Consider the following 11,112-nt stretch of genomic DNA (forward strand, 5'->3'; position numbering starts at 1 on the left):
TTTATAATAATATAGTCCATATGAATGACTGTAATATAAGTATGAACCCGGTTTCTCAAATGAATTATTGTTTGACTTAGAGCAAAATACCACTTAAAAGTAACAACTAAAAAGGAAAACCTAAAACTATTATCTCGTGGTGCCTCCTAAACACAAATCTAGATTTTTAGCTTTGGCTCTCCATTGAGCATAGCTAGATGACTGTTTTCTAATACTTTAGTGCCTCTTATAAGGTTGCATTGAACAGCATCTTTCAGTCTAAATGGTGTCATATTATTGTCTTGTGCATTTTGGTGGCACTTTATATTTGTAAAGTACAGGGCAATCACATTCATTAGTATTTCTGCAAAGCCCTCCTGTGTGGGAGCTCAGCATTACTGAAGCCAAGCATAAAAATAAGTGTGCACTTATCGGAAAGATGCTGATAGGATCCAAATGAAATGTCAATGAACACTAATGCACAATATTCAAAATGTTACAGCTTCTCTAGATACATTTTAACAGAACTACCAAAACCTCTTTCCATGTCATTTGGCTTTCCAACCCCAGAAATAAACCCTAATTCTGAAGGAAATAAGTGATTATTATATTAGACTTTACTTTAAATGTTAGGGTTTATGTTACTATTTAAAACTTAAGTACACAGAAGTTTAAGTTTATGAAGGCAATATTTAAATCAGTATTTCACATATGATAACTCATTTGCATTCTTTGCTGTAGTATTTTTTTAACAATCAGATTCAGGTAAAAGTTAGATGCTCTGGTGGCAGAGAATTCAGTGGATGTGGGATCGCTTCACATTGCCTGGATTTCCCATTTTAAAGATCAAATTGTAGTTAATTAACTACATAAATTCACTTGTCCTCACCTATGATCAGACCAGTACACTCTAAGAATACATTCTAATGGAATAGAGATTGCCAGTCCATATAGGACTCAAAGAGAGGGCAAACATAGTACTCAGGTTCCCCCTGTCTTTTTGCTTCACCAAAGTTACATGTGGCCCCAATCTCATAGTTCAACATGGGAGCTCTACCTCAAGCCTCTCATCCTCGTTTCAGACAAAAAGGAGAAGGAAGGTAAAGAAGAGGAAGGAGACAGCACAGGTAGCAGGAAAACAAGACTTTTCAATGACTGCCCAGTGGACTCCCCAGCAGGACATGTAGCCTCGCTGACCAGAGTGCTCCATCCTTACCCCACCCCTGCCCCCTTCCCAGTGGCATGGGAGATAATAGAGTAATGTGTTTGTTTTTTTTAAAAACTGGGCATATCGCCATCCCAAACAAAACCAATGTTCTGGTAATAATGAAAAAGGGACAAATGGATATGAGTTGAGATAGGAACAAGCAATATTTACCACACTGGTTTTTTTTAATGTGAATTATAGAGATACATGAATGTGAGGAGCAGAGAAGGAACATGCAGAGTAGTGACCAGAACAACTGGAGGAAAAAGAGCTACTGCTAAAAAGGTTTCATGGAGGTGACCACCCCTTCATGTAGCCTCCTGGGGTTGTTTTAAGATTTCAAGGTGGAACCACATTATGTAAAGTGCCCTGTATAATTGTGATGAAGGAGGTAAACTTTACGTAGAGTGTATTTTAAATTCTCTCAGTGTGTACAAGGAGATATAATCAAAAATGTTCATTCCAGAATTATTTGTAACAGCCAAAATTTAGGGGAAAAAACTTAAATGTTCATCTATGAAAGAATAGATAACTTTTAGTTTATTCATATAGTGTGGAGTACTTTACAATAGTTAAAAGAAGTAAAATTCAACAAAGCTAGGCAGTAGGTACTAAGGTATTTGTTATATTACTCATTTTGTTCTTCTGTATGATTGAAATATTTTGTAATTTTATAAATTAGCAAAACAAAACAAAACTTGGGCAGCGTTTCTTAATATTTGATTCACAAACCACCTGCATCAAAATCACTGATTATATGAACACAAGATATATGTTCAAATGCAGACTCCTGGGGCCCCAACCAGGCCTAGTACTAGAAACTCCAGTCCTGGGCCCAGCAGTCTGTATTTCAAACAAGGCCACCAGGTAATTCCTAGAGGACCACTGACATAGGGTTTGGATGAAGAAGAGAATTTAATGGAAAACAGAAATTAAGAAGACCTCTGGGCTGGATAAATGAGTCATACAGAGCCGGAAGGAGGGCTCAAACTGTCACATATCCCAGAGGCTGGGGTGGAGCACACGAGCTGCCACCACTCGACACAGGCAAGGAGGGGAGTTTAGTGATGATCAGGACCTGTTAGGATTAAACTGAGAAATGGAGAACCCTAATATCAGTGGCTTAACCAAGCAAGCCTTGCATTTCCTTCTTATGTAGAAGAAGTCTGGAGGTAGTCAGCTGTCCACGGTGTCAGGAATTCAGGTTTATTCTGTGCTGTTGCTCTGCCTGTGTTAGGCCTGTCATGCCCACCTCATGGCCTAAGAGGGCTGCTGAGCTTCAGGCACCATGACTACATTACAACTAACAGAAAAGAGGAAAGGAAAAAAAGGGCATATCCCTTCTTTTTAAGGATACTTCCTAAAAGCAGCACAAACCACTTGAGCTCACATCCAAACTATAGTCTCATAGCCATATTCCACTGGAAGGGAGATTATGGCATGTTGTCTTTATTCTAGGTGGCCAAGTACCCAGCTAAAGATGAAAGGGAGGCTCCATCACCAAGAAAGAAGGGTGGATTAGGAGCTTCCATCATAGAGAGCTAGGGGTTATAGCCTATGAAAGCTCAGCTGCAAAGACACAGGACGCTGCTGTGAAGACTCCAGGTTCAGAGGGATACTGGTCAGGTCATTTCTGGGGTAGCAGCTTTCAAAGTGTGGTCCTGGGCCTGTTAGAAACGCAAATTCAGGCCCCACCCTTTTCTCCCAAATCGGAACCTGCATTTTAACGTGATCTCCAAGAATGGGACTAGAAGGTCTCAGAGAGGAGAAAGGTTAGAAACTGGAAGCTTGTAGCACAGCACAGAAACTAGAGGTGAGAGTGTTCTGGGTAAAGTCGTGGTTGGGCTCCTGTGAGTCAGCGAGCTCCCTATGGAAGAGAATGCAGAGGCAGGCCAGACTGCTGAGGGTTCAAACTTGACTCAGGGAGGTGAGCGGAAGAGACTGCCAGCAAAGAAAAAGAAATAGGAGGAAGAGAGACACAGAATCTTGAAAAGTATATGGCCTTAAAGACATACTTTATAAGAGTGTCAGTGAAATACAGATTTAACTGACCTGCATTGTGGACTAAGCAGTACTTAATTCTCACAACATCCCTGAGCGATAGGAAGTATGATTCCCATCAGAGGTGATGAAACTGAGGTTCAGAGATGTTTACTAGCCAAGGTCTCACAGCTGGATATTAACATAGCTTACAAGAATACTTTGTAGAGATCTGGCCAGTTTCCAAAGCACTTACATTCATCATCTAATTTAATCCTCACAGTAACTGAAGTAAATAGAAAGTGATTATTTTAATTTTGCACCTAAGGAATTCCAGGACTTTTGCTTCTCTGTCCAATATTTTTTCCCATTTTTGTTTCCTGATTTTACTGACACATGATGATAATGAAGAAGGGATGGGAGCGTGAGGTTCACCAAACCTGAATTTAACTGTGCAAAAGTCTAGCCCTGAAGCAGACATAAAGTAGGCCTTCTAATGTAACTGATATTATTGTTATAATTTCAATGACTGGTTTAAATCGAAAGGAAAGTAATATTACAAAAGTAGCTTATTGGAATGAGGAGTACAGAAGCTAGATATGGGGGGGGGGGGAATTTGAAGATATTGTGTCAGCAACAAGGGAAGGAATTGTAAGAAATGCTGCAGAGTACTGGAGCCAGACAAGCTGAGGCTACTCAGCAGCACTGCTACTTATTAAAAAGGTGATGTTGGGTGTGTCAAACAAGGGAAGGAATTGTAAGAAATGCTGCAGAGTACTGGAGCCAGACAAGCTGAGGCTACTCAGCAGCACTGCTACTTATTAAAAAGGTGATGTTGGGCAAATTACTTAACATCCCCTTGCTTCCGCATCCTCTTTTTAAAGTTGAGATAAATAGTACTTTATTGGGTAATATTATGAGGGTTAAATTAGATAAAATATATAAGATGATAAGCCCAGTGCTCAGAAGAAAACAAATGTTCAATAATTATATTAAATCTGGTTATGGATGGAAGAGTAAAATGAGGAGGAAGTTAAAGCAGCAATAGGTTCAAGTGGTAACTAAGGTGAAGAATAAAATGACCTATGTTAACTGCTTTGCATGTTTACCAGCTTACAGATTTTATATCAACTTTAAATTTAAAAAAGAATACTCCCTCTTCCTCAGGCCCACAGACTTTACTCACTGATTACAATTAATTTGCCTTCAGATGATGCTGCATTCATGACCGATGCTTCCAAGTTGTGCATTTTTAAATCCTGTAGTTATCACAAAGGTATTTGGTAACTCTGAACCTAGCAAATGAATATAAAACAGAGTCATAGCTCTTTACGTCAAATGTTCATGAAGTGAAAGAAGTCAAGGGAAAATGCCAATGAACTCTTATTATCTCATTTATGAAGCTTTGGCACAGCTTATGAAGGTGACAGATGTTCTGCTTCCAAGAACCTTTTTGTTCCATCTCAAAAATCTCTATTTTCCTTTAGTATATTGATTTCTTGTTATAGAACTGGAATGGCTATTAAATATCTTTATTTGGGAGTTGGTGGGTGCCAGAATATGAGAGAGAAAATGCATTAGTACTTAAAGGAAAGTTGATGGGATGGCTGGAAAAGAACTGGAGAGAAGAAGGTAGTCTATAACTGGGAAATAATTTACGGTTTGACTGAAGGACAGAGAGACTTGCCAGAAGAACAGGGGGAACAAATGAAAAAAGCATCCAATCACAGGTAAACCCTTTGACGGATGAGGAAGATACTTTAATAGATGAGAAAGCACTTTCCCCAGTGGCCAGCTGGCTCCCTTCGCCTCTCTTTTTGGCTTGTAGCACAGTGGAAAGATTCAGTGTAACAAATTACGGAATATATGATAGTGAACCAGCTAATTCAAACTAATAACTAATCAAAGTAGTCTTATCTGTTTTGATGAGGAGCTACTGATTTCTCTTTTGGGGTGAAGTTGGATGTTCACTACCAAAAAAGCTAGAAATTGAGTTGATTAATTATGGACAATGTCCCAAACACCACTTTTCTCAGCAACAGAAATAACATTTATGTAGTATATTTATAGTTTCAAAGCATGCTCACCTGCATTGTCTCATTTTATCTATAAATAATCCCATGAGGTAAGTGTCATTATCCACATTTTTTTATTTGAGGAAACTGAGGTTTAGAGAAGGCAATTAACAGCTGTATCCACACCCAGCTCCATCTTACCATACCACCTTTCTTTGGCCCCTCAATAAATGTCAGTCTATGGCTACAGTTCCCATAAGGGCATTTGGGGTGGGGAACATCTTTACCCAGCATACCCTAGGTTTCAATAATGTTTTCCCCTCCAGGCCAATTCCATGGCCCTGACATCTCTCAAAAGACTTAAGAGCCCACTTGAGGTCACTTAGGGGACTTGAAATGAGGCTGGGTGCTAGGAGTGGGACGGAGCAGAGCAGTCCTACCAGAAATTAAGCTACAACTTCCTTGGGCTCCTGAGGACCTTGTGTCCTTGGTGTCTCACTGTTCCTCTGCAGCTCACACCTCCTGCAGCACCTTCTCATGTGTCCCCCTAGAGCTCCTGGGCTGTCTTCTAGCCATACTACATAGCCCACCCCTCAAAAGGCCTTCTTACTTCTATCTCTCTCCAGATACCTCAACCACTGGTTAGGAGAATAATTGCTTACAACAAATTACTATCTCCTTGAGAGAATTTCTGACATGCCAAACAAACAGCCTGGAGAAAGAGGGTCTTTTTTAGCCACACCAATAGGTGCTCCTTCATTCATGGACAGAAAGCCTCTAGACTTGAAGCTACTTTTCTGCTTCTCCTCCTCTGATAACTTCTTGGTCTGGGGGGACCTCTTCTATCAACAGTGGTCAATGAGCTTAGCATTGTGTCTACACACAGAGAAGAGGGAGCTGCCTTGCCTCAGTTTGGCAGTGCAAAGTAATGCCAGTTACAGCTAGGTAGACCATAATAGTTACTAACTAATATACAGATTCGCCTGTATTTGAGTCCAGACAGCATCACTTCCTAGCTGTGGTACCTTGTATAAATTACTTATCTTCTCTGTGGCTAAGTATATGCATTTACTAGTATATTTGGAGTGATAGTGAGGATTAAAAGTGCTATATATGTAGTTAAGGGTTTGGAACAGTTTCTAGCACACAGAAAAGCTACATAAGGATTAGATACTCTGAATTTTTAAAATTACCTACTTTTAAAAGTATCTGCTTCACACTAGGTTACTTACATCTGAAATTCAGATGTCGTCTGGGGTTATCCTGACCCTTCAGAGGTAGATAAATGGTTTAGATCTCCCTTTCCATGGATTATGGAAAAACCTAATAATCTCCCCAATAATTCTTTGAATTCTCAAATGTACTTTACATTTCTTGATTAGCTCAGGGTATGAACACCAGTTCTTCAGAATTATTCTGATTATTTCATTGTTCTGCACATTGTATCCTACAAATGTTTAATTCAAATTAATATCCACACAAAATTTATCAAAGTGTTCACATGTGTAACAAACTTTATTGAACATTTTGGAAAAGGAATGGTTTATGTTACAACAACCCAATCAATTTTAAATTCAGTATCCCTATTCCTTATTAGGCCTTTGACCATGCCCACATCTTAAGATTCAGCCTCCTGTCAGGTTCTTTAATTCTCCTCTTTCATCCTTTTCCCTACTATTTCTCCTCCTCAAGCCTTCACTTGCAGATTGACTGAGATTCCAGATTTTTCTTGTTCCATTATGCAGACAAATCCATTAAGCTCTCTCCAGTCTACTACTTAAAAACAAACAAACAAAAAAACAAACCAACAAAACCCTGGCTAAACCCTTAAAGGCCATCACTTCAGCCACAGAAGGACCTTGATGAAATTTGAAATTATCCTTTTTAAGGACTTCATTAAATTATTGGACAAAGATTAAACTCATCCTTGCTCTGTGTTTGTATGGGTGTGGGAAACAAGGAGAGGATGGTTACTAAACATATATTAACTCAATCAGTTCTCACAACAATGCTGCAAGGTAGGTGTGATTCTCTCCATCTCATAACTGGGAAAACTGAGTCTCAGAGAAGTTAAGGAATACATCCCAGATCATCTAGCTGAGAAGGGATGAGCAGAGTCAACACCATGTGGGTCTGGCTCAGACTCCCTCACTGCCTCAAACATTGTACTTGGCCTTGGGAATCTAAAGTGTCTTTGGGAATTTAAAGAATCTAAAGTGGTGGCAGAGATCAGAGGAGTCAAATGTAGCTCCTCCGTGGGCCTTTCATTTTGGACAACCCTCAGCTATACTTCTGGCTGCCAGCTTATGTAAGTGTCCATGTCTTCCTATATGGTGCCCAGACCTCAGCCCAGCCTTCCAGGTGGGATCTGACCAGCACACAGGAATGCAGGACTCTCCACTTTATTCTTTAACCTAGATTTCTAGTCATGCAACCTGAGGTCCCTTTGGCGACTTGAACCGACATTTCATTCTTGATTCATCCCGAGTTGCCAGCCAATGGAAGTCTCTAAAACAAAGATCCTCTTTGAGCTTTGGAGTCAGTCCCAGGGGGAATCTTGGCTTCACCACTTCCTGTGAGACTTGGAAAACTCACCTATTTTCCAGGCCCCAGTTTCCTTGAATGCTTTAAAAGAGATGATAATACTATTTACCTTATAAGATTATTAGAAAATTAAATGAATTAATGCATGCAAGGTGCTAACCTAGTACCTGGAACATTGTAAAGTTCAATAAATATTAGCTCTAATAATAATTATAAATGCCCATCCTCTCCCCAAACTCCACACAAATCTGATCTGTCCACTATCCATTTCCCCTACCTCCACATGAGCCTGTGCATGTGTGTACACGCACACAAAGCCATTATTGGAAGGCATTCTCCTAAAGCAGAAGTCTTGGCCTTAGAAACCCTGGATTCAGTTTTATCACATGCTTGCTACGTGACAATGGGCCAGATCTTCAACCTCTTTTAGCCGCAGTTTCTTCCTCTACAAAATAGAAACTATAATTTTGTACTCTCTTAACTCACAGCATTAACATAAGGATTACGTAAGATAGAAATGTAAAGAAGCTCCATATTTATTGGAACCTTATTTCCATTCCCCTAAAAAAGTATGTTAGATTTTTTTTTTAAGTAAGTGCAGTACTTTATACTAATCTCTGTTAAAACATGTAGATTTATTTAGGATTTATGAGACTAACATTGTTCTATATGGTTTCTTTATTTTCAGCCTTCACATTTTTTTCTCATGTGATACATTTATCAGCTCACGAGTTTTAAAAATCTCTGAATAAAATGAAAACATAGGAACCCTATTCCCTGTTAGTCACAAATTTTCTTTTATTAAGAATGAATCTGCACCCATTGGCTGCATTATATACATTGCTAGGGCAATGACAGAGTCAAAGAAATATAATCTGGGGTGGGTGCCCTCATGTCTATCTGTACATTGAGGAAATGACCTACATATTTAACTTTAAATGTTAATGTCTTGAGACAGTTATGCAACCTTTCTAAGAAACCTAGAAAATCTCGAAATGTCCAATCACGGAACAAACTTGTAACTTTGATGGTAATTCTCTTTAACAGCATCCCTTCTGGGCCTGTCTGAAATGGAGGAGACATAACATTATGGAATTGAAAATCTTAGGATTCATCACCCAACTTTAATGTTGAAGGGCCTGGGGTATCATACAGAAACCTTGCATCTTATAGGTGAATATATTGACCCTAGAGAGGGAAAAGGACTTATCCCGAATCACTCTGGTGGGTGGCTGAGCCTGTATAAACCCAGGTCAGCCTTCACAGGTTTGGGATGTTACTGGACTCAAGGAACCAGAGGTAGGAAGAGAGGGGGACAGACCGCAGGAAGAAGAGGTATATTTTGCACACATCTAGTTCTTATTCCTCATCCTAGAACGTGTACCCTGCCCCTAAATCGGTGGTGTCAGGAGAGGGAGGACCTCTAAAGCATAAGAGATAACAAGGACACCTGAAAACTGTCACTGGAGGTTGTGTGGTTGGGCTCAAAACCTCGCCAGACGATTAAAAGCATTTCTGTGAATGTGATTTCTGAGGATGAGGAAGCCTTTTCCTTCCCCAGAGCCGCAGCGCACGCCCTGCCCGGTGCCCGACAGTAACCCCGAAGCGCGAGGAAGCCTTGGCTATCTTCAACATAACCATTTAGGAAGAGAAAAAAAAAGAGAATGTGCTCCTTTTCACTTCGAACCTCGTCGTTAGGTCGGGGCCGCTCCCTAGCAGAAATGGTAACATTAACTTTGAGCCCACGTGGATTTTCCACCGGCGGGTGCTCCCTTCGGAGTCCTTCGGTTATTGCTTTTTTGGGAAAGAAGAGATGTGGGAAGATGACAGCTAAATAGGGGCCAGCTATGGGTGAAGGGACAGCGTAAAAACAACAGATGGGGGACGGGAAAATGAGAAGTGATGGGGTGTCCGGGGCAGGAGAACACGTAGGGGTGACGGCTCGGGGCGGGGGGTGGCCAAGGTCGTTCCGCTGGGCCTGAGATCTGGCCAGCCCCGCCAGACCCAGAAATTAGGGCACACTCGCAAAGCCCATAGCCTTTATTCCAGAGGGAAACGGAAACCACCAAAAAATAAACTCTCTGGTCTCCAAAGCGGAGGAGAGCGATCGGTGCGCAGGCGCTCAAGGCTCCTCGTCTGCCCTCGAGTTACCCCGCGCCGCTAGCCGGGCGAACTAGGTGAAAGGTAACTAGCAGGCGCCGCTCGGGACAACAGCCAAGGCGCGCGCGCGCGCGCGCGCGGACCTGAGCCGCTCGATCCGCCCTCCCCAAGTTTCTCCAAGTTTGCACTTAAACTAGCTGTGGCTGTGGTTGTGGCCAGAGCCAAGTATGAGGCCATGGGGAAGCGGGGGGCATCGCAGACTTGGAAAATTCTTGTCACTCAACCCTCAATGGGAAATTAAGTCCAGGAATGGTGTTGGGGAGAGAACCACTTACTGAGGGCCGTCGGTGTGCCCGACACGGTGCTGGGCATGTCACAGCGTTATTTTAATTCTCATAAAGCCTTTGAACGAGGCAATTTGGCCTCCCATTTGCGAAAGAGGAAACTGAGGCTCAGCGAGTTCGTGTAATTTGCCCAAGATTATCCAGTCAATAAAGGATAGTTTCTACAAATAGTCTCTGTTTCGGGGGTGTGTGTGTGGGTGTGTGTGTGTGTGTGTGTGTGTGTGTGTGTGTGTGTGTGTGTGTGTGTGTGTGTGTGTGTGTTTGCCTTAGTGCTAATAACTGACACGTGTAGCACATTTTACAAAGGCATCCTCCTAGGCATTACTCATTCTATCCTTACCTGAAACCTATGAGGTTGGTACTATTAACATTTCCCTTTTGCAGACGGGGAAAACAGAGAATCAAGAAAATTGTTCTGGGATCACAGAAACTAGCAGAGTTGAGATTTTGTGCCTCACTTTAGAAGGATTAAAAAGCTCAAAGCGCAAAATCAGGTTCCCCCACCCCCTATCCCACAGACATTTAGAGAATTTGAGAACTTCAACCTCTATAGGATGAGTGGCACAGGCCATGAAGAAAACAAAGTAGTTGTTATTTTGGAGGTTTCCTTTGATTGCAGATTTCCATTACAGAATTATACAGTGACCACCCCTCCTAGAAGATAGTTGGGTTGTTAGCTCACTGGGAGCAGGGACAGAATGCACTCACTGCTCATGGTTTGTTGAACTTGGTGTTTGTTGGGTGAGTTTATAACTAAAGTGAACATATTTTCAATCCCAGACTAATCCAGAGAGAAGCTGCAATTGTGTGAGGCAATGGGTGAAATGACAGCTCTTTTTGTGACTTTTCCTGGATTAGGGCTTTTGCATTCATTCAGCAAACATACTTGGCACCCACTCTGCTATTCACACAGCTGGAGAACAGAATGGGAGCTTCAAAGGAC

This window comes from Pteropus alecto, unplaced genomic scaffold (genome assembly GCF_000325575.1).
Source record: "Pteropus alecto unplaced genomic scaffold, ASM32557v1 scaffold111, whole genome shotgun sequence".
In the NCBI taxonomy this organism is placed as follows: Eukaryota; Metazoa; Chordata; class Mammalia; order Chiroptera; family Pteropodidae; genus Pteropus; species Pteropus alecto.